This window comes from Callithrix jacchus, chromosome 18, assembly GCF_049354715.1.
Source record: "Callithrix jacchus isolate 240 chromosome 18, calJac240_pri, whole genome shotgun sequence".
Taxonomy (NCBI): Eukaryota; Metazoa; Chordata; class Mammalia; order Primates; family Cebidae; genus Callithrix; species Callithrix jacchus.
Genome location: NC_133519.1, coordinates 45,480,511 through 45,505,978, shown reverse-complemented (window position 1 = coordinate 45,505,978; position 25,468 = coordinate 45,480,511). Strand labels below are relative to the sequence as shown.

Below are 25,468 nucleotides of genomic sequence, written 5' to 3'. Positions count from 1 at the left end.
TGTTAGTTGCTGTGTAACTAACACATTAGTAGTGCATGCTTGTTCAGCTTTAGTGGACTCGCTAGTAAAAAGTACCTTCAAAGAACAGTGATTATAGCTACCATGCACCTGGCTTTGACTCTCTTACTTGATATTTATGGGGGGATAGTGTAACATCACATTGAAATATAGATCACTGTCGTCCTTTAGACAAAAATTGTTAATATTTTAGTTTTCCAGGTCCAGACCTCACAATTTTGCTGTGCCTATAAACAGCCCGTAACAGAATTAATAAAATCGACATACTAGAGATTTTATTATTTTAAATAATAAAATCGCTGCATTTCAATAATAAAAACAGCTGCATTCTTTTAAAGAAAGCAGCTGGGCCTCGTGACTCACATCTGTAATCCCAGCACCATGGGAGGCCGAGGCGGGAGGATTGCTTCAGCCCAGGAGTTTGAGACCAGCCTGAATAACATAGTAAGATCTTGGGTTTGTTTTTTCTTTTTAAGGAAATTTTTTATCACTAGAACAAATGGAAAATAAAATTTTCACAAATAAGAGCTATAAAAATAAGCAGAATAGATATCAATGTAATCAATTAAAATGAGCATGAATTATATAATTTAAAATAAAGAAAACAACAAGATAACCTCTAGCAATTTCCCTTTTAAGGCAATTGGGAAGACCTTTATTAAGAATAAAACTATTTATGTGTGTGTATATATTAATGACATCTGAGAATTGCATCTCACATGTATATCCTTTAGGGGAAAAAAAAAAAAATTGACCATCTCTATGGACAGAGTTGTGGTAGAGAACCTTATTGCCCTACTCTTCTGGAAGAGTTTTAATAAAGGGACATTTTCCATGAACATGCTCCAGTGTCTCTTAGCCTCACAACTTTCTTTGCCATAGGAAAGGTAGAGAAACTAACCTAGGTGGGAAGTTGTCTTAAAGAACAATGTATGTGTAAGTGAATGTAGAGAGCTGCTTCTGTTTTTTTCTTAGGAGCAGGTATGGCCTCAGAGGTCTCTGCTCTTCTTGGGAAGCAGCTCTCTTCTGTGGCATCTGTTCTTCAGAGATGTCAGTGGTATCAGGGGAATAAAGATTTGGCCCTGCTAATTTGGGGCTGTTTTTCTCCTTCATCAAGAACCTGGTCCTCCTTCAGGGTTATTTAGTTTCAGAAAAATGTTAGTTAAATCTGACTAATATTGAGGTACAATATGGGGCTCAACCAATTAGCTAATATTGTTTGAAATTATGTCCTCCAATCTGAAGTACCAAAAATAATGTACTCACTTTCTATCTATTGTTTTTTATTTCTCAAATTGTTCAAAACCAAATGACAAAGGGGGTTGTTATTTTGGGAAGTAGTCCTCTGTGACTCTCAACTTACTGAACAGTAGGAACCTACTCCTGCTATGGTTTGAACATCCCTTCCAAAACTCATGTTGAAATTTAATTGCCACTATGAAGGTATTAGCAGACGGAACTAAGAGGTGATCAGGCCATAAGGGCTTCACTTTCGTGAATGGATTATTATTGCTATTGCAGGAGTGAGTTAATTATCATGAGAGCAGGTTGTTATAAAAGCGAGTTTAGGCCTCTCTGTCTCTCTCTCTCTCCTGTGCTCTCTTGCCTTTCCACTTTCTTCCATGAGATGACACTGCACAAGGTCCCTCAGCAGGTGCCAGTGCCATGCTCTTGGACTTCCTAGCTGCCAGAACCATGAGTCAAATAAATTTCTGTTCATTGTAAGTTACCCAGTCAGTGTTATCCTGTGACACAACACAAAATAGACTAAGACAATTTCTAACCAGAATAACATAATTTTATTGAATTTTCTTACTCCCATATACCAGGTGAAATGATTCCAGCAATTTTTTTTTTCTGGATATGTTCATTTATTTGGCTATATCTGAAAATTGAGGGAAGAGATCTTTCTTATCTGTTCCCATCTAATTTAGGTAAATAAGGGAAATCTATCAAGGTTTTACAGTGCTTCTCTGTAATCATAAAATATTCTCAGGGAATTTTTCAGATAAGTTAATAATGAAGTAATTCAAAAAGCAAAAATGTTTAAAACAGCTTTAGTTTATTGTTTGTGTAAACAGTTCAAAGTAGGTTTCCTTGACTCTGAAAAACAAAATAAGGATCAGCAACATTCCAAGCAAAAGTCAAAAAGGTTGCTTCAGCTTTCTGGGTTCTGTCCATTTAGTCAACTCTTGTTTTGCTTGATATTCATGAGCATTTCAGCTCTTTATGAGTCCTGTACATTTTTCTTTATTCCAATGTTACAATCTCCAAAGTTATCAGAAGCCTGCATTTGTGAGTGCCTGTTAAAGTTGTATAGCTTATCATAAACCATCTTTTGAAAAGGATTAAAACGAAACAATTGTCTGCGAATAACAAAATGTCCAAGGTACTTACAGTTAGTAACAAAATGACAAAGAAGTTTGGTTATCTCCATGGTTTCCAATAACTTAACCTTAATTATAATTGATAGCATATACTTACACATTAAAATTATGGAAATCACATGCAATTTTGGAACATACATTGCATTATTTACCAAGATACAACCTAAAGAAGATTGAGCATCATTTTGGCAATCCATGTACCTAAACATGTCAAATAACCTTGTTTACCTCTCTTTTCTGGACACTTAAGGGGACCTCTGAAGTATTCCAAAAGCCAGGTGCCAGGGAAGACAAATTTGAAATTTAAGTTTGCTTTTTGGGAAGGCCGTCAAATACGTTTGAGGTTTAAAACACTTGATATTATGAAATTGAATTCCAAATTGCCATTAAGTTATTTATTTTGCCAAAATGATGATGCAGAAATTTCAAAGAAGCAAAAACCTTATATAACCCTTTTGAATTTAGTTAATATGTTCAACTTATTCTGTAAGATTAATTTCCACAATTCTTCCACTAATTGTTTGAACCTTCAGCTTTATCTTGATTTAAACAATCCTTTAACCCTAGGCAAAAGTTTATATTTCCATGCTTTCTTATAATATTTTACCAAAGACACACACACACACACTTTTACTGTTCTTACACAACTTGCATGTAAATCTATTTCCAAAAGTCTCAATTACAAGTTAGAATAGTAACTCCAAGCAATTTTTAAATTTATTATTATTATACTTTAAGTTCTGGGGTACATGTGCAGAACATGCAGGCTTGTTACATAGGTATACATGGGCCATGGTGATATGCTGCACCCATAAACCCATCATCTACATTAGGCATTTGTCCTAATGTTATCCCTGCTCTAGCCCCCCACCCCCAACAGGCCCCAGTTTGTGATGTTCCCCTTCTTGTGTCCATGTGTTCCCACTGTTCAACTCCCACTTATGAGTGAGAACATGTGGTGTTTGCTTTTGTTAGTTTTGCTGAGAATGATGCTTTCCAGCTTCATCCCGCAAAGGACATGAACTCACCCTTTTATATGGCTGCATAGGATTCCATGGTGTACGTGCCACATTTTCTTTATCCAGTCTATCATTAATGGGCATCTGGGTTTGTTCCAAGTCTTTGTTACTGTGAACAGTGCTGCAGTAAACACATGTATGCATGTGTCTTTATAGTAGAACGACTTACAATCCTTTGGGTATATATCCAGTAATGGGATTGCTGGGTCAAATGGTATTTCTAGTGCTAGATCCTTGAGGAATCACCACACTGTCTTCCATAATGGTTGAACTAATTTACACTCCCACCAACAGTGTAAAAGTGTTCCTATTTCTCCACATCCTCTCCAGCATCAGTTGTCTCCTTTTTAATGATCGCCATTCTAACTGGAGTGAGATAGTCTCTCAATGTGGTTTTGATTTGCATTTCTTTAATGACCAGTGATGATGAAATTTTTTTTCATGTTTGTTGGCTGCAAAAATGTCTCCTTTTGAGAAGTGTCTGTTCATATCCTTCACCCAGTTTTTGTTGTAAACTTAAGTTCCTTGTAGATTCTGGATATTATTAGCCCTTTGTCAGATGGATCAATCGCAAAGATTTTCTCCCATTCTGTAGGTTGCCTGTTTATTCTGATGATGATTTCTTTTGCTTTGCAGAAGCTCTTTAGTTTAATTCAATCTCATTTGTCTATTTTGGTTTTTGTTGTCCTTGCTTTTGGTGTTTTAGTCATGAAGTCTTTGCCCATGCCTGTGTCTTGGATGATACTGCTTAGGTTTTCTTCTAGGGTTTTTATGGTTTTAGGTCTTACGTTTAAGTTTTTAATCCATCTTGAGTTAATTTTTGTATAAGGTATAAAGAAGGGATCCCGTTCCAGCTTTCTGCATATGGCTAGCCAATTTTCCCAACACCATTTATTGAATAGGGAATCCTTTCCCCAGGCAATTTTTAATTAAGGTAAAACCCAGTAAGTTGTTTATTTGTGTGCTGGGTGCAACCAAGGTTTAACTTGTATCATAATTAAAGATCTGGCTAGTTCCATATGTCCCCAGGCCTTACGAATTGTGAAGCCCTCAAATCAAGTATTTCTCAAAACCCCAAAAGCAGTTTTTAGCCTCAAAACACTTAGCAAACTTTGCATCTCACCTTCATTTTACCAATAGTCTTTAGGGCTGTTTTTATTTCTCAAAGATTAAAGTCAGGTGAACTGAAAGGTACCACAGCTTTTAACTTCCCTTAAAAGAGCTCTTTTTACAGACATCACACACAATGCCCACACATGCAAAAGAAAATCCAGTCGTTGAATGGGGCCCTTTAAGAGACATTGCTAGAAAAATACGTAGACATCGGCCAGAGATGGCTCATCCGCTAAAAGCAGGCTTGCTAAACAAAGCCCTGCCAAGCAGTTACTGGCCATGCCCCCAGCTTGTGTAAAACAAGATGGAAGCTTGCAGCACAACCCATACAGACATGCAAAGCGCCCCAGACTGGCCACAGCCCAACAGGAGCCCTACAAATCGTTTTTCACAGTTAAAGCTTTCCAGAGAATATGCACAGGGATTCTTGTCATTCCCAGCCTAGTAAAATCTCTTCTAGAAAGAAAAAAAGTTGCTTAAATTTAACGGCTGCTATGGTGGAGAAGAGGAAAGAAAAGAGATTTAAAATGCCTGGGGAGGCCGGGCACGGTGGCTCACGCCTGTAATCCCAGCACTTTGGGAGGCCGAGGTGGGTGGATCACGAGGTCAAGAGATCGAGACCATCCTGGTCAACATGGTGAAACCCCGTCTCTACTAAAAATACAAAAAATTAGCTGGGCGTGGTGGCGCGTGCCTGTAATCCCAGCTACTCAGGAGGCTGAGGCAGAAGAATTGCCTGATCCCAGGGGGCGGAGGTTGCGGTGAGCCGAGATCACGCCATTGCACTCCAGCCTGGGTAACAAGAGCGAAACTCCGTCTGAAAAAAATAAAAATAAAAAATGCCTGAGGAAGAACCTCTTATTCGTAGGCAAGTGTTTCCTTCACCAGGGAGACAAGTTTAATTGCCCAGGGTTGGGACTGGCCTCCCTGACTCTTAGAGGAGGAGACTCCATGGGCCCACGGTAGAAAAGGCCAGCCAGCAGCCTTCCGTGGCGCCTTGGGCCATGCCTCCCAGCCGTGGCATGGAGGGGAGAGTGGCAGGGAGCTGAGAAAATAAGGAAAAGGCCACGCGAATGCCCAGGAGCTATGGGCACGGGGCATGTTTCCCCTGCCCTCAGAATTGCAAAGATAAAAGTCTCCGAAACAGCAGTGAGAGGTTTTGAGTCCCCGCCCCCCCCGCCACCCTTTTTGTTGTTGTTGCTGCAGAAAAATGATTTTATTTAGGTAGAGAAAAGGGAAGGAAAGGAGAGGGGAAAGGCTTTCATGAACAGTGTGGAAGACGATTCCAGAGGGGAAATCCGGCCAGGTGTGTGCACACGGACTTTTATTCTGGGAGGAAACCCTCCCTTCTCCAAGACACTGGGCTAATGAAATGAGCTTCTTAAAACTTCCGCTGGAGTGACTGACTTTAACTGGAGTGACTGAGTTAAACATAAGCCTTTAAATCTCCCGGATGCAGAGGGATGGGAGGGGGGCACCGCGCGGGAAATTCTTGCCCTTAAAGCCACGCCCCCTCACGGCCCGGAGAGAGAACCCCTTCCTTCATTGTTTCACTCACCGCTTCTCCCCTTGAGCCCCCATGTTGCGCGTCAAAAATGTTGCAGAACTTTTCCTTAGTTCAGCTAAAGGCGTGGCTCATCATCCCACAGTCACGAAAATTCAGGCTCCTGGACAATTCGAGCAGTAAAACGGTTTTATGGGGTGAAAACGGAGAAAAGGAGGGAAAGAAGGACGACGCCACAGTCGCCGCTAGAGGGCTTCCGGCCTGGCTTTTCCAGCCCCGGGTTCCACCCAGGAAGAGGAGGAGCCAGAAGCCAGAACTTTCTGAGGCCCCACCCCAGTGCGCATGCCCGTTGGAGTCTTTCCCGGGGACCTCTCCCAGCTGGCTGTCTCACCAGGGCTCAAGGTATAAAACCTCTGGTACAGTAATGAGAATTACGGCATTTCCATATTTTTATTGGTAGCTGTCTAAGATCTGAAGCCGGCCTTTTAATTTTGGCAACCCACGAAATAGGTATTCTATTTGAGACGGAGCCTCACTCTGTTGCCAGGCTGGAGTGCAGTGGCGCTATCTGGGCTCCCTGAAACCTCTGCCTCCCGGGTTCAAGTGATTCTCCTGCCTCAGGCTCCCGAGTAGCTGGGACTACAGGCGTGCGCCGCCTCGGCGGGCTAATTTTTGCGTTTTTAGTACAGGCGACGTTTCACCATGTGGGCCAAGATGGTCGCTATCTCTTGACCTTTCACGATGCTGGGATTACAGGCGTGAGCCACCACGCCTGGCCCCTTATTTTTTCTTTTTAGTAGATTAAACCAAGGCACAGAAATATAACTTCTGAGAAATTACACAAATTTTAAGTAAAAGAACCAGTTCAAATCCAGTTCAGGCCTGTCTGACTCTACATCAGTTATTGATTATTGTGTTTTCTTTCTCAGTGAATTGAAATTTGAGACAACAGCTTGTTTTCCTAGGAGTATATGGAACAGAGAGAAGCTTGCCATCTGAGATAAGGCTTAAGTAGAAAGCAGTGGGATGGAGATGGACAGAGGACTTCTCATGTACTGAAGGCAGACTCAGCAAAGGCTTAAGAAAGCTCCTGGCATATACACTGAGGGTCAGGCAAGAAATTCTGTTGATTTTGTTAAGTGAATAGGTTAATCAAGAAGCTGACGTCTCTAAAAAGCCAGACACATGGGCTTAACCTGTTGTAGTCGGGAAAGGAAAGGAAGGTAAGTGACTTTAAGTAAATTTCCTCTATAAGCCAGGCAGATAAATAGGCACATTAAAATTTGATTCTTTTAATTCTCATAATACTCTGCCAAAGAGATATTTTAATTTCTGTTTTATAAAGGGAACAATGGAGTGTGAGAGAGTTTTGCAACTTACTCTCAATCACACAAGTAGTAGTTGATAGACTTCAGATTTCAAGTATACCCCAGAGTGACCCTATAGCCAAGTGGAGCAGTTATAAAGAAGAATGAGTAAGAGAGAATAGTTTCAGTTTGAGTAAAGCTGCATTTACGGAGGCCATATGTTATCATTAGTGGAGTGTAGTACTGTAACACTGGCCAAGGTTTAAGGAGAATACTTGGCAATTATATCCTAGTAGTAGTAGAAGATACCATATCCTCATCCTCCTCCCCTACCTTATGTGCACGTCAAGAATTCATGCCCCTCTTGCTCATTTTGTAGCTATCAAGAGGTTTACATGGATTAAGTTTACCCTTCACTCCAGAGAGTCCCTTACCTTCATGGGAATTCTGTCTTCATTACTGCAGTTACTGATTCAGAAATGAAACAGGGTGTGGAGAGCGCTGGCCACGTATTCTAATTCAAGGGTAGTTCCATCAGTGTAAATCTCAAAATGTTTATTTGAAATTTTAAGAAGCTCCCACCCACCACACTCTTATCTCTGTCTGAATAATCACATAAACCTGTTGCTTTTAGAAGGCTCTTCCTACCATGGGGGAAGTCAGGCAGAGAACGGAGCAAATACAAAGACAGCAGATTCACTAAGCCTGAAAATTAGCCTAACTTGGGAAGTTTTCATTGTCCAAGTCTTTAAATCCACTTGTTAACTCATCACTAAACCAATTTGGATTGAGTTATTTTAATTGCAAAAAAAATTCTAATATCAAATTTGATCTATTGTATTTCGATAAGAAAGAGATCCCAAAATGTGAGCCCAGTTGGAAAGTAGGGCAGAGGCAGTGAATAGCTACTTAACCAGGAACCAAGATAGCCTTAATATTCCGATCAGATTAATCTTTCAAGAGGCTTCTTCCTGACTCTAGGCTACTGGTCTCCCTTTTTCCTAGAGCATTAACTTTAGGTAGCATACATTGTTTCCCTTCTAGATGTAAATCTTTTAGAAAGTCTCCGGCCAATGTTACAATCCAGGAAGATGTCTTTCTCAAGGACCTGGGAGACTTCCCTTTTATTTCTAATTTTTAAAAAATGATGGATTGATTGATTCATTCATTCATTCATTTGGGGATACAAAGTCTTGGCTGTCACTGAGGCTGGAGTACAATGGTGCAGTCACAGCTCTCAGCAGCTTCCAGCTCCTGGGCTCAAATGATCCTCTGGCCTCAGCCTCTAGAGCAATTGAGACTCCAGGCACAGACTCCAGGCTCATCCCTTTGAAATGTAAGCACAAGAAAGAGAGAGCCTCTATCTCCCAGTCTCTGTGAAAGGGTAGGTGTCTTTCTCTGGTGGGCTTCTTATTTCAAGTTATAAAACTATCTCCTGTCATAAAGATACAAGAAAATTTACTTTTTTTCTGGGTAAAGCCCGTTAGCAAACACAGATGGCCTGTGACACTTCCCTTTCCTTCTTCGATCCACGACCAGCTCTTAAAAACTCCCCAGCTCTTTATTTTGGCCAAATTGAGCTCCAGTTTAGTTCTAATCTTTCTTTCCTGTGGCAGTAGCATCGAATAGTCTTTTCCTGCCCGCTTCACTTTGTCAGGTGCAATTTTTACTTTGATGCCAGCCACCAAAGTCAGCAAGGCTTGTTAATGGTCACAAAAAATTTTAATGAAATTGGAGCCTATCTGTAACCTTTATTTCTTTAGGATTCAGTAAAGCAGCACTGGGAGATTTTAAGATAACTGAGTGTGTGAGCTATTTTGTACATGTTTTAGTAAGGTTCTACCAGAAAGGAAGATACTTAGAAACTAAAAACAAAAGTAATAAAATCTGAAATTGCTAAGGAAGATCCTTTCTGCCTGCAGGCTACAATTCAAGATTATTTGTAGTCCATTAATTTGGAGACCCCAAGATAGAAAAGCAAACTTGTCCAACGAAAACTCAAGTTTGTGTGAGGTAGGTTGATGAGAGATACAGCAGGAGACAGGACTGGAACCTAAAACAAAGCTGACCCCTGAGGGCTTTCCAAGCTTTTAAAGTATTATTTGGCTTACAAAAGGAGTAATCACTCCACCTTCACTGAGGCCTGAGGGCAAATGACTGCTTAGCTGTATCTCCCCAACCCTAAAGCCTTATTTCCAAGGCAGACTCTATGTATTTTGTTAGATACTAGATACTAAAATGTTGTTATACAGAAACTTTAAGTTAAATTTCCAATATTTAGAACTTAAAATGTCTTTGTATTTAGGGCCTCATCATGATGTCAAAACATTATCTGGTTTGTATACTCAAAGCAATAGTCCTATTTTTTTTTTTTTTTTTGAGATGGAGTTTCCCTCTTGTTACCCAAGCTGGAGTACAATGGCGAGATCTCGGCTTACCGCAACCTCCGCCTCCTGGGTTCAGGCAATTCTCCTGCCTCATCCTCCTGAGTAGCTGGGATTACAGGCATGCACCACCATGCCCAGCTAATTTTTTGTATTTTTAGTAGAGGCGGGGTTTCACCATGTTGACCAAGATGGTCTCGATTTCTTGACCTTGTGATCCACCCGCCTCGGCCTCCCAAAGTGCTGGGATTACAGGCGTGAGCCACCGCTCCCGGCCAGTAGTCCTATTTTTAACTGACATAATTGTGGCTAGGTTTTACCATACAAATTATATGCTACAAAACCTCATCCATCCCCATTCTTCAGTACAGGATATGGGTATTAAAGTATTAAGTGTTCTGTATATTTAATTATGAAATGGCCAAGTTATTTATTCAGTTATAATCTATTATGGTTGGAAAGTGTCTAATCTGCCTGATGATTTGCTTGACAAATGTATTTGTCTTTTTAATGAGCTCCTTTGTTCAGGTGGTGAGAATGATTAATGTGCTAGAGCACATCATCAGTAACCTTGAAAACCAAAAGTCAATATTTGGGAAAAATCCTTACGCAGTGAAATACAGTGCTTAAAACTGCAGAAATCTCCATGGGGATGCCAGCTAGTTGATTAGCAGATATGTCTGACATGTTGCTATTTAAACAGGATTAAGTGTATTGGGTAAGTGATGGCAGAGGCGGGTGGGGGAAAGACAGGCAGGGGGAGGGGCCTTGAAAAGCAATTATAACAGAAGAACTGATAAGCTCCATTATCTCCAAATGGATTTGATAGTTCGGATTACTAATTGCCCTGTCAGTATGCCTTGAAAATATAGCAAAAGAGCTATAATTTCCTCAAAGAAAATATACTTTAATATGCTTTCCATAGCATATTTGTAATTATCTTTCATTTTAATCAATTGCTTGACCCTAAGGATTGCACATGACATTTTTTTGTTTTCTATAGATGAAAGATATTTATTCTATGATATAATCATTTTATATCTCGGGAAGTTACAGAAAATAAAATTTATAAAATATAAAGCAATAAATCAGAACAAGAAATGAATATTAAAATGAAGATTAAGCATTTCTTGTCAGTGGTTTTGCAGATTTTTTCTGAGCCCGCAATTACTATAGTCAAATAAAATGTATTTGACACCACACAGATTCACTTTTGCCAAATTATTTCTTTTTCTACATTTTCTGCTTTTGTATTTGCTAAGTTTGTATATAAATTCTTCCATACATAACATATCCACATAAAGACAAAAGAGGACAAGATTGCAAAGATAAAACATACTGGTATTTCTGTAAAACTGATTTTCTTTACATCTACAATTTTGTTAAGACCCCAGGTGATAGAATGAGTTGTAATTTCATGAATAAGATATATAATCATAAATGTTTAGATAAATTGCTAAGCTCTTTTGAACTAACATACACAGGAGCTGCTGTGTACATTATCTATTTTATACACCTCTTTGCGTTCAGTATGTCAAACTATTTGGCTTCATGTTTTCAGTAGTGGCAGCTTGAATAGAACTGAGTTGACATACTTTCTGCTGATATTCCATCATTTGAAGACAGCATAAATTTGAGAGTATCAACTCTTGGGTCAAACTTTGTGTTTGAATTTTGTTTTTACCTCTAGGTGTTGCGTAACCTAGAAAGTGTGACATAGTATAATTACATCAGCTTCCTGAATTAGAATAGTATCTTGCCAATTTCAAAGCCAAAAACTACTAGGAAGAACACCTGTTATTTAAAAAAAAAAAAAAGTTGAGTTTATTAAGTCTACTGTGGCAAAAGAGGCAGCCATGTCACCAGGTGAAACATTGAGGCACCTTGATTAAAGGGAGTTAGAAAGGGCTTGTTATTACAGAATTTAATTTAGCAGAAGGTTGAAGGAAGAAGGGGTCCCTTTTGGATTGGGTGCTACTAAAAAATGGGTACAATTTGGTGTGTGGGATCTTTTCTGTAAGGGTCAGGAAAAGCAGATGAGGCTAGAGTTATCATGAAAGAACTAACAACAGTCACTTGTATAAACTGGAAATGGGAGATTTTGGTCATATTTAGTAGTTAAATAGAGTGGGGTTTTTTTCTTTTGGACTGAGTCTTGCTCTGTGGCCAGGCTGGAATACAGTGGCGCGATCTCAGCTCACTGCAGTCTCAGCTCACTGCAACCTCGACTCTCAGGTTCAAGTCCCAGCCTCCTGAGTAGCTGGGATTACAGGCATGTGCCACAATGCCCAGCTAATTTTTGTATTTTTGGTAGAGACGGGGTTTCACCATGCTAGCCAGGATGGTCTTGATCTCCTGACCTCATGATCCACCCACCTCGGTCTCCCAAAGTGCTGGGGTTACAGGTGTGAGCCACCGCGCCTGGCCAGTAGAGTTTGTTTTTATCTTTGTTCTGTCTTCATAGTTGCAAGAGTTTGCATCAGATGCTGATACTGTATGATGGCGATTGTGCTCAGCAGGGCAATACTGCAGCCTTGCTGGTAGCTACTGGGTCAGCTATTAGCTGACAGCTCTCAGAGCTATTTCTTTTTTTCTTTGTCTTTCTTTCCTTTCATTTCTTTTTTTCTGTCTTGGTAAGTCTTTGGGCCAAGAGCTGATAAAACCATGATGTAAGGGATTGCTGAGATTTGCTAATCAAAAAGCTGTGCATGTAATGTTTTCTCTAATTGAACTAAAGTTTGTATTTCCTACTTCGGGATAAGTTATCAAACTAATTTGATAATGGCTACAAAGTAACTTTTAGGACTCTAGGAAGAACTCATTAGCTACCTGCTGTACCAACATTTAGCAGAAACAAAATGACTATTAGTTTTTATAATAGAAGTCAGAGGCCTACATGACCAAACTCTGACTACAAACCATTTTCCACAGTTCAGAGGGACCTCTTTCAGAGTCAAGTTGTTGTTTGAGACAGGGTCTCACTCTGTTGCCCAGGCTGGGGTACAGTGGCCTGATCTCAGCTCACAGCAACTTCTGCCTCCATGCTCAAGCAATTCTTTAGCCTCAGACTCCTAAGTAGCTGGGACTACAGGCACAAACCACCAATGCCTGTCTAATTTTTGTATTTTTTGTAGAGCTGGGGTTTTGCCATGTTGCTCAGGCTGGTCTTGAATTCCTGAGCTCAAAGCATTCTGCCTGTCTCAGTCTCCCCAAATGCTGAGATTACAGGCCTGAGCCACACCCAGCGAAGTGTTTTTGGTTTTTATTTTAACTGGCCTGTTCATGTACTGTTCCATATAGAGGCAGCAAGAAGTTTTTGCTATAGCATGCTGTATTTCTCACCTAGCCAAAAGAAAATCAAGGGCTAATGTAATAGTGTAACCAGAGCTTACTCAGCTCCCTCCTGGTTCCCAAAAGGTTCTTAGCCTCACTAACCCCGAACGGGGAAAGGGACCCAGGAAGTGTGGTGAGTTTGCTCTTCGAATAAATATCATGGGCTCAGAGAGTGTTGTGGAAAAGCGATTGATTATACAGAAAAAGAGAGAGAAAGAAAGACAGTTCCCATGCTGTTGTGGGAGGGGACCCAGAGAAGGGATTCGTTCAGGTAAGGAGCAGCTGAATTTTATTTAACCCTTGAGTTATTCTCTCCCTATTCATGTTCTTGTCCAATGAGAGGAGTTCTTTCAAACTTCCTCTGGAGTGATTGATCTTTAACTCTGATACAGGATTGGCTGCTTGGTCCACAACTTTGAGTTATGGGAGTCCCCTCCTCCCAGAGCTTTGGGTGGGTGTTTTGAGACAAAGGGGCGTCACCTGGATTTCTCTACCTAGCCCCCCTGGGAAACCCAGACAAAGAACTTTACATTCCTGGATGGAGACATGGAGCCAGGAAACTCCTACCTTTGAAACCATGCCCCTTGTGGACCCAGAAACATTCAGTATTCCGGAGCACTAGGTAAATAGTATGTGACAACATTGGAGAATTACAAACTGGTTTGTTGGGTTTTCAGAGAAAAGTTGGTGTTTGTAGAATAAACCATACTGCAGGATACAGAATGTATCAGAAATATAAAAATTATTTATGGCAACAGGTGAAACAACCTTTTATACCTTAAGGAGAACAGATTTTCTGAGTGAAGATAAATAGAACTTACAAAGTAACAAGCTGAGTATGACATGAAAAGATAGTGCTGCTGTTGATACAGGAGTTAAGAAGAAATTACGTAGGCAGACAGTGAGGGTACAGAAGTCTCAGTAAGGTTTTCTTTTACCTTTATTCAAACGAAAAGCAGCACAAATTATTTTCCTTTCTAACAAAGCGCAGCCTGTAAAATCGTGCTGCTGCAGACATAGATGCCAGTCGTTGTACCAGTCATGTTCAAGATGGCAGCTCCATCTTCCCTTCTCTTTGTCCACCACATGTACAGTCAGGAGCAGGCAAGATGGCCCTGGCCGATAGGGAAAGTTCATTTGCATAATAGAATTGGGGCGGGGCGTTCAGTATTCCAGAGCGCTAGGTAAACGTCATACCTGATGGACCAATCTGTGAACCCTATGTCAATCAGACACAGCCTCCTGAAACCTAACCTGGCACATCTGCAGCTAGCTGGCCTTTTACTCTGGAAAGTCCCCTCTCTTTCACTAGAGAGAGCTATTTTCCTTTTTTCTTTCTCTCTCTTTCTCTTGCCTATTTTACCTCTGCTCCTAAACCCCTAGTATGTGTCTGTGTTGTAAATTTTCCTGGCAGGAGACAACGAACCCTGGGTATCCACCCCAGACAATGTAGCCATTTCACTGTTAGTTTCCAGTCTTATCAAACTGAGTTTTGATGAAAGGACTGTACTGATCTCATTAGAAGCATTTTGTTGGCATAGGATCAAAGTCTACTTATAATGAAATTAAAAGTTGGATTAATAATGAAAGAAAAATGTAAGGACTTGAATGAACAAGAAGAAGGAAATCAACCTTCTGAAGATTTAAAGAACAGTAGTTGAATTTTGAGCAGCAGGATCAGGTGAAGACTGACACATCAGCAATCATTAGGTTCAGATCAGTAGTTACTGTCTGAAAAAAAAATAATAAAAGAGTTTTGTCTTGTTTTAAGTGGCAGTTAGAAGACTACGGGGGTGGAAGTACAGTGGAGCATATTGAAAACTCTTTAATTGATTACCAGAGAGCACAGAAGTATAACAGACAAGATTAGTATTAGAGAAAAGAGGAAAAAAGCATAAACGTATTGGAAAATTTATATTTCACTTCTTGGTTCAAAATTATCTACTTTGTGTTGTGTTGTCATCCTAACTGAATCTTTGAATCAGCCATCTACTGGAAAAGAAAAACCACACGGAACAAGATTAGTAAGCAGATACTGTTGCAGCAATAGGGGAGAAAGCACATATCAAGACTGGATACCCAATTCTGTGGTAGTGATGGCATGGAGAGGTTTTTGTTTTTGTTTTTGTTTTTGAGATGGAGTCTCACCCTCTCACCCAGGCTGGAGCACAGTGGTATGATCGTGGCTCACTGCAGCCTCCACCTCCTGGGCTCAAATGATTCTCCTGACTCAGCCTCCTGAGTAGCTGGGATTACAGGTGTGTGCCACCATGCCCGGTTAATATTTTGTGTCTTTAGTAGAGACTGGGTTTCACCATGTTGACCAGGCTGGTTTCAAACTCCTCACCTTGTGATCTGCCCACCTCGGCTTCCTAAAGTGCTGGGATTACAGGAGTGAGCCACTGTGCCCAGCCAGCATGGAGAGTTTTTAAGAGGAGTAGATTCTTAGGCTGGCCTTGGGTGTTTACTCATTTGCTTTACTCAAAAATTAAATTTTATTGTATCTTCATGACAGGAGACAATTTGACAAGTTGGATCAAGGGGCCTACCAAAGTTAGGCTCTTACTCTCCCACAGAGACTGGGAGATGGGGGGGTCTGGCTCCTTCAATAATTGCATTTGAAATAAATTGTTTCCAAGTTCTTGAGACATTCCTGGTTTATAAAACTAGCAAGAGGTTTTAAAAAGATTTACATTTAAGGGGGCAGACAAGGGATTTGTAATGAAAGTTTTCTAATATAAATGACTAGGAAACTGAAGGTTGGGGGCTTAGTGTCTGGAAGAAAGCTGTCTAATAAGTTTAGTAAAACTAAAGGGAATGTTAAGAGAGTTTTGGTCATAACTTCCTGGCTGCTTGAATTCTGGAAGTTCCGAAGGCTACTTTCCCAATAGGGTGCAAGCTCAATGAAGCAGAGAGGATGACTATGTCTTTTTAATTGGAAAAAATAAATCCAAAGATCAATTTCTTGGAGTTTTAGTGCTGTGTAAATTATTGCAAATTGTTAACAATACCAATAACATTTTTCTTAATGATCATTATTAATAGTGTGATAAAATACTTTCCATAGACGCTGAAGGATAGATCTCTCTTTCTTTCTCTTGCTCTTTCTTCTTATCTCTCTCTCTCCTTTCCCCCCACCTCAGATCTTACAGGAGCTATTTATGTGTCTATCTTTTAAAAAGCTGTTTTATTTCCGGCTTAACTATTAGGCTTTGTTGGTATAAGAGTTGTTTGTATCTATATTAGTTTTCTATAGGATAGCATCTCTGATCAAACATGAGATTCTTTTCTTTACTCAAAAAGAGCAAGGCTAATAGAAAGCCATGAAAGTTCTAAATAGCATTCTCTAATATAAATTTTTATAATGATGAAAATATTCTCATGTTAATTAATATTGTAGCTATTAGCCTCATGTAACTATTGAGCACTTCAAATAAAGCAGGTGCAGTTGTAGAACTGCATTTTTATTTTAAGTTTAATTAATTCAAGTTTGCGTTTAAATAGTCACCATCTTGACTAATGCAGTTTTTGTTTGTTTTTTTGAGATGGAGTCTTGCTCTGTCACCCAGGCTGAAGTGCAGTGGCACGATCTCAGCTCACTGCAGTCTATACCTTCCAGGTGCAAGTGATTCTCCTGCCTCAGCCTCCCAAGTAGCTGGGACTACAGGCACACGCCACCACACCAGGCTAATTTTGTTTTAGTAGAGATGGGACTTCACCATTGTTAGCCAGGATGGTCTCAATCTCCTGACCTTGTGATCTGCCCACCTCGGCGTCTCAAAGTGCTAGGATTACAGGTGTGAGCCACCGCGCCTGACCTGACAAATGCAGTTTTTAATCTTCTTTTTTTTTTTTTTAAAGCCAAAGCAGGAAAAGGGAGTGAGGAATAGACAAGATGGTGAGAGGAACTGGTAGTAAGTCCTGGGAGGTAAAAAAGTGTTTCATAATAGTAAATGACAGAATGAGAAGCTGAAATTTGTCAGCTAAAGAGAAAAGTTCCAAGCTTAGGAGAATGGCAGCAAAATGAGAGACTGGTTGTTACACTAATAAACAACAGAGTGGCTGTTGGACTGACTGATCAACTCAAATGATAGGCCACTGGTTTGCCCCACTTTCTTTTTTTTGGAAAAGAAAGAGAAAAAAGGAGTGAAGGAGAGGAAAAAAGAGGGAGAGAGAATGGGAATATTGCTTTATTCTAAAAATGGGTATTAATAATGACCGATCAATATTTTGTGTATTTAAAGTGGAGAATGTATATTTTGTGTATTTAAAATGGAGAGCTCTATAAATATTTATTAAGTTTACTTGTTCCGGATCTGAGTTCAAGTCCTGGTTGTCCTCATCAATTTTCTGTCTCGTTGAGTCTAAATCTCTTTATGGGTCTTATGTATCTGGGTGTTAGGATCGTTAGCTCTTACTGTTGCATTGATCCTTTTACCACTATATCTTTGTTGCTTTGAAATGTATTTTATCAGATGCAAGAATTGCAACTCCTGCCTTTTATTTATTTATTTATTTATTTTTGCTCTCCATTGGGTTGGCAAGTCTTTCTCCATCCCTTTGTTTTAAGTCTTTGTGGTTTTTAATCTTCTTATAGCTTTTGCCAATTTTAGAAGTCCATTTAGTCTCTACTTTGGTTTTAGAAGTCCATTTACTCTCTAATGTTGAAAACAGTGTTCAACATTTTTCAATAAAAGTTCCATTAATGGCCGGGCACGGTGACTCACGCCTATAATCCCAGCACTTTGGGAGGCTGAGGCGGGCGGATCATGAGGTGAAGAGATCAAGACCATCCTGGCCAACATGGTGAAACCCCATCTCTACTAAAAATACAAAAATTAGCTGCGTGCGGTGGCGTGCGCCTGTAGTCCCAGCTACTCAGGAGGCTGAGGCAGGAGGATTGTTTGAACCCAGGAGGCAGAGGTTGCAGTGAGCCAAGATCACGCCACTGCACTCCAGCCTGGAGCCTGGTGACAGAGCGAGACTGTCTCAAAAAAAAAAAAAAAAGAGTAAAAAAAAAAAGTTCCAGTAAAATACAATTTACCAGCAAAGAAAATTCTCAATCCATACTGAAAAGGAAAAAAAAAAAAAGACTAAAGCATTCTAAAGCATATTTAACATTTGTATAAATAACAGCTCTTTTTTGTTTTGCTACCTGGCAGGCTCAGTAGAAGGCAGTTAACTCAGCCATTGGCATTGATTTAAGTTCCAGGACATAATATTTAAAAAATAAATTCAAATCTGTGGTAATAATATCTGTTGAACAATTCCCAGTTTGGGTTTTTCAGTATGATCTATTAACTAACAAAATTGAATCAAGATTATTCCATGGAGTCTACAGAAGTTTTGAACAGGGTGTAGATAATTTTCTTTTTTTTTTTTTCCTGTCCATTCTTTAACTCATTTTATTTTTAATTAGTATCTTTTTTTTTTTAAATTGCATTTTAGGTTTTGGGGTCCATGTGAAGAACACGCAAGATTGTTGGATAGGTACATACATGGCAGTGTGGTTTGCTGCCTTCCTCCCCTTCACCTATATCTGGCATTTCTCCCCATGCTATCTCTCCCCAACTCCCCACCCCCTGCTGTCCCTCTCCTATTTCCCCTAAGAGGTTAACCAATAGAGAGATTTTCTTTCCTTACTTGGGGGAGGGGGTTGCTGGTTTCAGATTGCTGCAGTGATAGTGACCTGCAAAGGGGAAAGCAATCATGAGGACATTAACATAGCTACAGGGTCTTTATCCCATGGATACTTTCTGATTGACAATAATGTTTAAAGGAAGGAGAAAATACTAAGGGCAGCCAGAGAGAAAGGTCAGGTTACCCACAAAGGGAAGCCTATCAGACTTAGAGCAGATCTCTCAGCAGAAAACTCTACAAGCCAGAATAGAGTGGGGGCCAATATTCAACATCCTTAAAGAACAGAACTTTCAGCCCAGAATTTCATATCCAGCCAAACTAAGCTTCACAACTGAAGGAAAAATAAAATCTTTTATGAACAAGCAAGTACTCAGAGATTTTATTACCACCACGCCTGCTTTACAAGAGCTTCTGAAAGAAGCATTACACACAGAAAGAAACAACCAGTATTAGCCTTTCTAAAAATATACCAGAAAGTAAACAGCATCAACATAAAGAAGAATTTACATCAACGAATGGATAAAACAGCCAGTTAACATCAAATGGCTGTAATCCTAAATTTAAATCAACTAAATCCTCCAATCAAAAGATACAGCCAAAACCTAATGGTATGCTACATCCGGACCAATTTCACATGCCAGGATACACAAAGACTCAAAACAATGGGATGGAGAAAGATTTACCAACCAAATGGAGAGCAAAAATAAATAAATAAATAAAAAGCAGGTGTTGCAATTCTCGCATCTGATAAAATAGATTTTAAAGCAACAAAGATATAGTGGTAAAAGGATCAATGCAACAATAAGAGCTAACGATCCTAACACCCAGATACATAAGACCTATAAAGAGACTTAGACTCAACAAGACAGAAAATTAATAAGGATATCCAGGACTTGAACTCAGATCCAGAACATGTAAACTTAATAAATATTTATAGAGCTCTCTACTTTAAATACACAAAATATACGTTCTTGTCAATACCACATTACACCATAGGTTTAAATGAAATATTGATTGGCCATTATTAATACCCATTTTTAGAATAAAGCAACATTCCCATTCTCTCTCCCTCTTTTTCTTCCTCTTTCTTCCGCTCCTTCACTCCTTTTTTTCTTTCCTTTTCTCCTTAAAAAAAAATTTTAAAAAATGTTTAAAACTAGATATTTAGAAATAAATATTTTTAGACAGTTATTATGCTAGGTTTTATTCTTAAATATGAGAATTTTTTTAATCTGTATTTTTATTACCTTAAGAGTAAAAAAAGAGTTCTTCCAATATTTTTAAACTCAATAAAATTTAGACAATATGAAACCTGGTTAACTTTTGGTTTCCTTATCCTTTCTCTTACCCTTAAAAAAAAAATTTAAAAATGGGAGGCTTACATGCTAGGATCACAGGAGGTTGAGGCTGCAGTGAACCATGATTGCGCTACTCCAGCCTGGGTGACAGAGCAAGGCCTTGTCTCAGAAAATAATAATAATAACAAGATAAAGAAGAACATTTTTATTTTATCGATCAACAGTCCAGGATGCCAAAAAATCATGTAGGCACGAAAATGTGTCTTAACAATTTTACTATTCTGAATTTGTATCTAAATTCAGAATTTTTCAGAGCAGAAACAGTATGGACATAAGGCATTAGCAGGTTATTACAAACAGTATTTTGAAAACATACTGCATCAAGAAATAATGATTAATAAGAACTTTTTATTGTCTTACAAAAACAAGAAGTTAAAAGAATATGTATTAAAACATCTGTTATGTAGATAGAGTATAACAATTCTTACAAAAAATACATATTTTAATTTTGTGGGGAGCACAACAATTTGCAAATACCAAACAAATTAATATCCCATTATGTGCATAGATAGATAGATATGCATGTATGTATAAATATGCAAATTCCTCATTTTACTGTACCACTTTCTGGGACATTGTCTTTCATCACTGAAAGTGGGAAAAATTTTTGCCTTTACCACAATTATATTCCAAAACATAAGAATAGAAAGAGAAAGTGAAAAACAAATAGCTTTCTTCATAAAGATGAGATTTTAAAGTTGCATATACTAATTCTGTGTGCCTCTCATTGCCCAAAATTTAGTCAGCCAGTTTTTGATGTAAGTATGGTTGGAAATATATACCCTGTAGCCAGGTTTCATGTGCCTTTCTAAAATCAGCAGGAAATTTGAGAATGGGAGATGATTTTGAGATTCTACTGAAAGACAATTCTTGGTTGCATGCTATTAAAAAAGCATTGCTAAATAGCTAATAGTATCTATATATCTTTATATGTAGTTGTACATATAGTCACTTTACCTCTTAATGAGTGAAATTTCCCTTTTAAGGAAATTTACCTTTTTTCCCCCTCATCTATCATGTCTTTACCTACTTCCCTTGCTCATAAAAAAAAGACTGAATTCTAGGTCCAGCCACAAAATGATTCATACGTCATAGCTTCTTTGCACACAGTAAATGCTCAGCCATATGCAGAACTGAAGTAATTAAGGAAGTTGTGGCAAACATCCTGCGTTGCTGGGTAGCAGCTTGGCTCTCAGTGGTATCATAACATCTCCTGCTGGGCTAAATAGACTCTGAGAAAACAAATGTGTTGCTGGGCAGCGTGAGAATTCAAAGCCAGCTTGACTATTTAGTGTTCCAGTACCGAAGCCAGCAGTCTGTCTAAGTACCTCTTTGGGAAAGTAGAATTCTACCTTGGGAGAAGAGTTACATATTTGCAAGTGAATTTCCAAAAGTAAAAACTATGGAAATATTTCCTTAGAATTTATATTACTTTTCACTGTTATTGGCAAAGAATTTCTTATTGGAGGGAATAATTTTTCAAAGAATTATGATAGTTTTCTTGAGAAAATTCTTAACCTCATTATACAACCATTTCTATATGCTTATTCTAAACCTAGCCCAGTGAGAGAGCTGGCAGTAAGGCCATTCATTGCTTCTAATTGTTATCATTTTTTTTTTTTAGAGAATATGCTATCAAAATACTAATTAGTGATCAAGTTCTTTATGAATTGAAAATTATATAAACAGCATGTAAAAAATATACTTTAAATTATAAATTCCATTAGGTTATGGTGGGGTTTTTCCCCTATCTTTTTTTACTGCATATCCAAAAATATTGCTTGCTTCTTAGTAATCATCCAAATATTGTTTAATGAATATCAGAGATTGTTCATTCAAAATTCATCTAATGAGTGAGTAGACACATTCTGTCTTAGGCCAAGTCATGTTCATTTTTTATGGAGTATACTTTTTAAGAAAGGTGGAAGTTCTACTAATGGAGTTTTAGAAGTGGAATAAGGAAGGCTGTGTGCAGTGCCTCACTCCTGTAATCTCAGTACTTTGGGAAGCTAAGGCAGACAGATCACTTAAGGTCAGGAGTTGGAGACCATCCTGACCAATATGGTGAAACCCCGTCTCCATTATAAATACAAAAACGTTATCTGGGCATGGTGGTGCATGTCTGTAATACCAGCTACTTGGGAGGCTGAGGCATGAGAGTTGCTTGAACCCTGGAGATGGAGGTTGCAGTGAGCTGAGTTCACACCACTGTATTCCAGCCTGGATGACAGAGCTAGAATCTAACTAAAAAAAAGAAAGTGGAATAAGAGGAATGGGTAGAAAGGGATGGTATTGGGTGCATTGATGACAACGAGTGCATATACATAGGAAAGGTGACTGTTCTACAATGAACAACTGGAAACTTCCTCTGGCCTCTGAGATAAGTGAAAGCAATGTTGGCATTAATTATGTTCACATCTATTTCTGTAAGATGAATAACACTCCCAAACGGGGAAAAAAAGGTCTGGGTGCAGTGGCTCACACCTGTAATCTCAGCACTTTGGGATGCTGAGAGGGGAGGACTCAACCCGGCTACAGAGGGAGACCCCATTTCTCAAAAAATATATTAGAAATTAGCTGGGCATGGTGGTGCAGGCTCATAGTCACAGCTACTCTTGAAGCTTAGATGGTAGGATCACTGGAGTACAGGAGGTGGTGGCTACAGTGAGGCATGAGACCCTCTCTCAAATAAATAGCCCAGGACTTTACAAGTAAAGTTGTAAGAGTCTGGGTCTTTTCCAATTTTGGAGACAACTACCACTATTAAAAAGGTCAAAAGTTATTAAGAGGGTTTAAAATGCAGTATATTTGAAATGCTTATATTGAACAAAATAACATACACACATACCAACATACACACAGATTCTATACATAGGTTTCATCTGAAGATAAAGACAAAGATCATATCCTGAGCCTGCTGTGAATGTGAGGCACAGGCCAAATAGTTCTTGGGCAACTTCTCAGATAGACCCTGGCCCTGGCAAACCCCTCACTCCAATTCTCTTTTCTGAAGCCTTCCCTGATACTCTGGGTAGACTTGGGTACACTTTCAAACCTTTTTTTGTTTGTTTTAAAAAATTTTGCTGCAACAACATATAAATCATTTTAATTTTTTTCTTTTGTGCCTAGTCCTCCTGATTAAAAAGTCTGTGAACACAAGAACAATGAACAACATAAAATATTCTTCCCCCGTCCAAAGAATAAATGAATGAATGAATGAATGAATATCTTGTCCCCATGTTCTTTCTTCTTATTATTTTCAATTCTATTTGACTCTCCCAAACAAAGATGATGCCTATGGCTTAGTTTGTCAGAATAGACTTTTCTATCTGTGTGCCTTTATCTAAACGCTGATAAATATTACCAGAACCATGTTAGTATCATTCTTCCAAGTTAAAATTTTAAGAAAATATTTTTGTCACTTTCACTTGATTGTCCAGAATCAGCCTTTAGCAAAATTAAATGGCCCAAGAAATAATTTCATTCAATATAGAGGAACAGATCAGGATTTGAAATAGAAAGTTTAAAATTGAAATGCAATTTTTATGAGTAGTATTTACTTATACATGATATGTATGCATAAATTTAAGAAGTGATAGATTATGTTTCTCCCTGGGGCTCCATAGTAATGATATGGAAGCTACGCTCCATTGTGTGGGAAGGCTTTACTCTGACTTATTCTGAGCCTTCATGTATTCCCATACCTACAAACTGCATAATAAAAACACTAATTTTTGTTCTCATCAATCCATCTCTGACTTAACTACAGTTTGATTACCTAGGAAATTTGTATTCTTCTGTTTCTTTTTTATTCTCTGAATTTTGTTACAGACATTTTCATTTATAATAAAATGAAAATATTACACAGTACAAAAGAAAATTTATGTGGCTTTTTATATGAAACCTATTTTTCTCAATATACCAGAAAGCTAGTGTATACTAAGCTGGCGTACTTTTTTTGGTATTCTTTATTGAAGGTGGGAGTAGCTTTTCTTCCATCTATGAAAGGAACAGAAATCAGGATCTAGGCATTTTAAATGGGTATTAAATGGAACAAAAAAGCTTTTCCCCATTTCTCTTGAATTTGTTTTTATTTTTATTCTACTAAAAAGGTGTGATCAATCTCTTCTCTGTACCAAAATAATCACATTCTACTTCAGTTAGCAGCTGAAAAGGGGGCAGTTTTCACAAAATGGCTTTATGACCAGTTCTGTAAATACCTATAGTTTATCTTTCTTGAAACTTTTTGTGTCAGATGACCTGGCAAATGCCTGCTAAGGGTAATATGTGGATCTATGCATATGTACCTACGTTAACTACTTGCAGGGGTTCATCCCTGCAATATTCAAAAATTAAACCGAATTACACATTTGTTCCTTTACTATGCCCTTGACTTTATGAACTGAGAAAAAGGTATAGGCAAATATGACTTTAGAATTTGTTGTAGTTCTTAGATACATTGATTTTTCTAGTTACTGTTAGACTAATATCATGCTTGCACCTTTACATACTAATTGATCAGGAGCATTGGGAGGAAGGAAAGAATTTTAAAGCATATTTTCTGGCAAGAGAATGACAATTTAATATTTAGCATTTGCATTGAATCAATCTTAATCTTGTGCCGCACGATGGATTCCCCAGGAAACCAGTCTTTGAGATGAAGACTAGTGAAAATGAGATTTACATTGGAGGGTGTCAGAATGAACACCTGTGGAAGGGAAGAAATAAATTCCGCAGAAGGAAGAAGTCAAGCTGTGGTGTGATCTCAATAAAGACTCAGTTGACCTTACATGGAGTTCTATTTGCATTAGCTAGGCCTGTTCATCATATTGATAGTTGTTATTGGATAAGTACTGCCTAAAGGTATAGCCTTGGGCACAGTGGCTCTCTAAAGTTAAAGCAGACCCTGAAAGATTGACAGCTGAGGGCTGCCTGTCAGCAGGTCTCCCAGAGCTGGGGGAACAAGTCCTTCATTTTTGATAGGGGATTTGGGTAGCAGTGTCCACCACAGATGGGCATGCCATATGCTGTGAATTAGTCATGTCAATTGTCTTCATTTAGATTCAAAAAGAAAAATGTTACAGGAAATTATGTTAGTAGTTTAAAGTTCATTAAGCAGCATAAGCAAAATTATTCTAGTCAACAGTATACCTATTATACTAATTGCATTTTCTGTGGTATTTTGAATTAGAAATAATTTGTGTTAGTTTTGCAATAAGCATGTTAGAGATTAAGGAAACAAAGATGAATGAGATAATAGCATAACTCTAACAGAAAGAATTTACCCCAATCTAACAGAGTTTAGAGGAGACAGAATGGTAACATGAGTGAGTATTGTATAATGATGAATGCTTTTATGTAGGAGCAGAGAAAATGTTAGGACATTAAAAGAGTTCAGAGTTCAC

At 38.6% G+C, this 25,468-nt stretch overlaps 1 protein-coding gene across 27 annotated transcripts in view; it reads left to right on the top strand.

Annotated features, from left to right (window-relative positions):
* Nucleotides 1-6,058: 6,058 nt before the first annotated feature.
* The window catches only part of LOC144580163 (uncharacterized), a 341,993-nt gene continuing 322,583 nt past the window's right edge, over nucleotides 6,059-25,468 (top strand). For 19 of the 27 annotated variants that reach the window (XR_013529236.1, XR_013529231.1, XR_013529228.1 and 16 more), the window contains exon 1: nucleotides 6,059-6,443. The gene's annotated coding sequence lies outside the window, so the exon portion shown is untranslated. Of the gene's footprint in view, nucleotides 6,444-6,970; nucleotides 7,265-25,468 lie in introns of all 27 variants that reach the window. The other 8 variants (XR_013529251.1, XR_013529248.1, XR_013529246.1 and 5 more) reach the window with 3 other exon arrangements.